General features: G+C 27.8%; 1 long non-coding RNA gene across 1 annotated transcript; it reads left to right on the forward strand.

Moving 5' to 3' along the window:
* The first annotated feature begins 221 nt into the window (after nt 1–221).
* Nucleotides 222–1,708, forward strand: LOC146951189 (uncharacterized). Its single transcript, XR_015027819.1, has 2 exons — nt 222–478; nt 1,371–1,708. It is a non-coding gene; the product is annotated as an uncharacterized LOC146951189 (long non-coding RNA).
* Nucleotides 1,709–6,000: the final 4,292 nt, after the last annotated feature.

The raw sequence follows: 6,000 nt of genomic DNA on the forward strand, positions 1-6,000 counted from the left end.
TTGGTTACAACTCAGTTGGGACAACTCAGAAGTTACAAGTGATATATGTTTGTTTATAATTTATAGTAGTATTTATTTTTTTTTGATAGAAGTTTATAGTATTATTTATATAATTTGTCCAAAAAGTTATATGAAATAGCGGTCATAGCGCTAGGCGCTATCCCGCTATAGCATTTTTGGGGTCGGCCGCTACGCGCCGCTATCCGCTATTAACTACTATGGTCTCCATAGTTCAATTGATTAAGTCTTGGGCCATTCTTGTGCCCATTCTCGGAATATTATGTCTTAATTTTGCCTATGGCTTATTCAAGTGGCTGATTAAAGCATCAATGGTCAATGTCATATACTACTCCTTTAGCATCAATGGTGCCTTGTTTATGTCTCTCTGGGCTGGTTATCTTATTTTAGTCATGCTTGTGCTTTTTCTTGCTGGAGAAGTCAGAGACAATAATGGAGGAGTAATGTGACTCAGAAAGAGGTGAAAGTTATTTATTATTACATTGTTCTCTAATTCTATCTCCATACTTATCTATGCATATTTTATATGCAAAATTGCAAATGTAAAATTTAAGTTATTTGTTTGTGTCAAATAGACCTTTTAAGTTTTTCTTCTTTTACACAGGTCTCATAAGTCTTTGTATGTGCACTGAGATTTTTTTTTTTTTTTTTAAATTCCGTTATAAAAATTGTATCGATTTTCTTTTTCAAAATATAACATTTCGTTATTATCTTTTTTATTAACTCTTGTAATTTTATTTTTTGCTGTGTCCAAAATTCTAAGTCTACTCCTATCCCTGTTATATTTGCAAAAATGCTTGTCTTTCTTTTTTTCGAAATTCGGTATTCGGTTCAAAGACCGACTAATCATGAGAATCAATCCCCCTATCTATTATCAGGGGGCTCAATTTTAACTTGGAAAAAATGTTTTCCTTATACTCTCATGATTGTTCTGTCTTTGTGAACCACAAGTTGAATGACTTCTTTGGCATATGTAATGTATGTTTTGATGCTAATGTGGTTCATAGAAAATTTGATATGCATGTTGAAAAGGGAATTTTATTTCAAAGTTATCTTTCAATTGGTTATCACGATGAAAAAAATGAAGGTACTCCACTTTTGTTGGAACCTTTCATCGTAAAAAACATTTATCTTGTCCCTAAGCCCTGTTTTACAATGATGAATATAGAAATACATGTGAACTTTCAAATTATTTACCTTGGTTATGAATGTGTTAGAATATTGTTGATAAAAGGAGATCATCGGTCCATCTACTTGTTATATTTGATGTCTTATCTCAATTTCCATTTGATCCTGTGGAGGTTTTTTTTTTATTAGTGTCATCCTTGACTTACTCTGTTGTCTTCATGTAGGTTGCCTCCACATTAAATTTGAGGAGAAATTTCTTTTAAGAGGGAGGGAATGATGTGAACCTCAAGACTTCTCAAGGAATGAAGATTTGATACAATATGAGGAAATATAGAGTTTTATGTTTTCTGTTTGTTTCAAATTTGTTAGTAAATAGGTGAAACACTTGTAGTTGTGTAGGTTTATTTTGGAGCATGTTTCTAATCCCCTTTGACTTTTAGCTTTTCATGAGCTTTCATGAGCATGTTTCTTATTAGCCTTGACTTTGTTGAAGCCTATACAAGACTTTTTTGTAGTACATTATCTGCTTTGAATGAAATTAGAAATTCAATCTTTGATTGAAGTGAGAGCTAGTGTTGCTTCTCAAAATCTTCCATGAACCACTTCTAGATCTTTATCTAGAGTATCCTTACTCTTGTGGCGGTTCTTCCTAAAATCTTATCATTCTTTAAAGAATGAGACAATCGTTCTTCACATTTCTAATCTCATTCCATCTTATATGTTTTCTTCTTATTTTTAGATTTTCGTAGATATTTTCCTTCATTTTCCTCTTTGATTCAAGACATTGTCAATAAGGCAAAAGATCCTTGTATAATGAATCATTCTTGGATCACATAAGTAGATATCTTTGGATACTCGTTGGTATCACAAAGTTAAATGAAAACATTTCTAACATGTACTCAAATGCGAAGCTATGAGTTTTTATGATATAGCTTAGGCTACCCCAAGTTTATTTTACTTTTATTTGAATTGGTTAGTATATTTATAATTAGCTATCCTAATAATATATTTAGCTTGGAAAATTGTGGATGGACTGATAAAAAAAAACTTCTACCTCGATTTTATTTGCAACCTACAAGACTCTTTTAATATGAAAAATTGAAGCAACCATTGTTTTTGTTTTAACACTGGACTATAAGTGATTGAAGCAAACATTTTATTCTGGTTTATGATATTCTTCTTTCACGGTGAACACTAAGATTAAAAAATTTGTTTCCCAAAAGCTTGTAGAAAACGAAACTGATGAAGGACACAATAACAACATCTTCAGCTTCAAAAATCAATTCAATATAACCAACAAGTAAATCCTTCAACTACGTACTACCAATATTGATCAATATAATATGCATTAGATTCAAATAATTACATAAACCAGCAACAGAGTCATAATTTTTTTCAACAGAACTTGGAGTAATATTGAAGAAGAAATTCAAAAGGGAAATAAATACAAGTCAATAGTCTTTCTCACATTTTCTCACATGCATGGTATGTACATGGGACAATTGCTTTCACCTTGTTTCCATTTTCATATATTTCAATTGCCTTTTCCTTTTCACTATTATTATAACTTATAGCATATTTTTTCCCCACCTGGAGATTTAGTGTGGTCCAAACCCTGTGAGCCTATTTTTTGCATTGAAATGGAAACATGCAGAGAGACAGACACATATGAAGTACTGCGTTGGCCGTAATGCAATTTAATTAGCCTAATTTTAAATTTATCCATGGAACCAAAGATAGTACAACTTATTATAATTAGGTTGTGAGGCAGTCCTATAAAAAAAAAATTATTTATCAAAGAAACAGGACACCTAATCAGAATTACTTCGTTACTTATCATGTTGATAACTCAAAGTGCTATTCACACACAATCACCTATTTCCTTTAACACAAATGCTATTGGAACACACACAAATACCACACTTGGATGTTATAGGTAGGTGTGTGCCAAATTAGTGATGGAGAAGATAAGTGCTTTTAGTCAATTGATCAATCGGACATTTTCTCAGTCAAATCTCTCTATACAAAACTATTACCCGAAATGAGGGATCGTCGGATTGTGTTTGTTGTGTGGGAGTGATAGAAAGAAAGATATCTTTTTGGTTTCGTCAGATTGGTTTGGTATCATATTTTCAAGTGGATGAGTACGGGTGTGATTTTATCTGAAACCATTAAGACTCTCTCTTTGATTATTCCTACTCCTCTAATTTCAACCATCATAAAGGGCTAATGTTTGGATTTTGACAAAATAGTCGGTGATATATATAAAATATATCTCTTGGAGGTGGCTTCTAGCTATGAGAAAAGGGTGGTGTATTTTGAGTGGTTATCAAATCCGTTACTTTGCCTTCTTTTTTAGGTGTTTTTTTTATCTCGTTGGGTCGAGTATCTTTTGTACTTCTCGTATTAGGTGGTTAAGTACTAATTGTATTTCTTCCTTAAAAAAAGTGCTAATTGTATTTCTCTCATTTGATTATATATTAAAAAAAAAGTTCTAATTGTATTTCTCTCATTTGATTATATATGATTTAGTTTGTTGTTTAAAAAAAAACTTGGATATTGTATCTTCATTGTGTCCAACGGTCACTGGATCTGGGCATTAATGAACGCCGTCCATAACTTCCCCTCAATGACTTACCGACGGTTCCTTTTTGGTGCCTATAAAAACTTTTCACTAGAATGAGAGGTACACAATTTTTCCATCTAAAACCTCTAACTCTTTACTCTCTTATTAACTTGAGCGTCGGAATATTTGTAGATATCACCTCCCAATATTAATCTTGACGGAACATTGTTCAAGTTCGGTCAATCCTTCTCAATCACCTCATATAAATAATAAATAATTAAAAAAATTGGAATTTGGAACTATGTATGTTTTTGTTATCATTTTAATAAAATAAAATGATATTTGACTTTTTATTTTACTAAGCAATGATATTTTATTAAAAACCCTCTTACAAATAATATTTTATAAAAAAAAAATATAATTTTACAAGACTAAAATTGATTATGATCCGTATTTAGACCATATTTTGCGGTCCATATTAATTAGGTGTTACTTTTTTTTTTTTTTGAAGAATTTAATTAGGTGTTACTAATATTGTCCCCCACCCATTAACTTCGTGATATAAAAAAATGCAACTTAGGAAAATATACGATTGAGAACTTTGTTTATTAGAATTTCATGGAGAATTTGAGCGTTTTATTTTTGGCTAAAGTGCAACTTTGGCCCCCTATCTTTCAAAAAGTTGCGATTTTGGCCCCCTAAATTTGAAAACTACAATTTTGGTCCCCTATGTTTTAGCCCCTTTGCATATTTGGTCATTTTGGTCAATTTTGACCGGTCAACGCCCATGTGGCATGTCACATGGGTAATTATTAAATTAAAAATAAATAAAAAAAAATCATTTTTTAATTAAATAAATGAAAAATCTAATTAAAAACATTTAAAAAATCAGGAAAATTGAAAAATTAATAAAAAATTGAAAAAAATTCAGAAAATATTAAAAAATTCTGGAAAAATGAAAAATTAATAAAAATATAAAAAAATTCTGGAAAATTGAAAATTAATAAAAATGAAAAAATATGGAAAAAATTTAAAAATTCTAGAAAAATAAAAAAAAATCTGAAAAAATACGGAAAAAATTTAAAAATTCTCGAAAAATTAATAAAAATAAAAAATGATTAAAAAATAAAATAATTTAATAAAATGAAAAATAATGAAAAATTCTGAAGAAAATAAAAAATTTTGGAAAAATGAAAAATTAATAAAAAAATTTCAAAAATTTCAAAAAAATTAAAAAGATTAATCATGTGTATTTATAAACCGAGCTTAGGTTTTTTCAGTGTATTTATTTCCAAAAAAAATTCACTGTATTTTTGTGTATTTATAAACCGAGAATAAGGGAAAAAATATGTGTATTTATAAACCGAGCTTAGGTTTTTTGTGTATTTTTCGAAATTTTGAAATTTTCATTAGTATTTTTTCCTGGAATTTTTGTGTATTTATAAACCCGGAATTTTTGTGTATTTATACATTGAAAAAACCTAAGCTCGACATATATACTAATGAAAATTTCGAAATTTCGAAAAATACTAAAGAAAATTCTAATTAAAATTTTAATGGAAATTTCGAAATTCTAATTAAAATTCTAATTAAAATTTTTCATTAGATTTTTTGAAATTTCGAAATTTTCATTAGTATATATGTCGAGCTTAGGTTTTTTCAGTGTATAAATACACAAAAATTCCGGGTTTATAAATACACATAAATTCCCGGAAAAAATACTAATGAAAATTTCGAAATTTCGAAAAATACACAAAAAACCTAAGCTCGGTTTATAAATACACATATTTTTTCCCTTATTCTCGGTTTATAAATACACAAAAATACACTGAAATTTTTTTGGAAATAAATACACTGAAAAAACCTAAGCTCGGTTTATAAATACACATGATTAATCTTTTTAATTTTTTCGAAAATTTTGAAATTTTTTAATATTTTTTTCAATTTTTTTATTAATTTTTCATTTTTCCAAATTTTTTTAATCTTTTTTATTTTTTTCAGAATTTTTCATTTTATTAGATTATTTTATTTTTTAATCATTTTTTATTTTTATTAATTTTTCGAGAATTTTTAAATTTTTTCCGTATTTTTTCACATTTTTTTATTTTTCTAGAATTTTTAAATTATTTCCATATTTTTTCATTTTTATTAATTTTCAATTTTCCATAATTTTTTTATATTTTTTTAATTTTTTTATTAATTTTTCATTTTTCCAGAATTTTTTAATATTTTCAGAATTTTTTTCAATTTTTTTATTAATTTTTCAATTTTCCTGATTTTTTAAATGT

Source organism: Medicago sativa, chromosome 2 (genome assembly GCF_051527215.1).
Source record: "Medicago sativa cultivar Bolivia chromosome 2, Bolivia_mono, whole genome shotgun sequence".
Classification (NCBI taxonomy): Eukaryota; Viridiplantae; Streptophyta; class Magnoliopsida; order Fabales; family Fabaceae; genus Medicago; species Medicago sativa.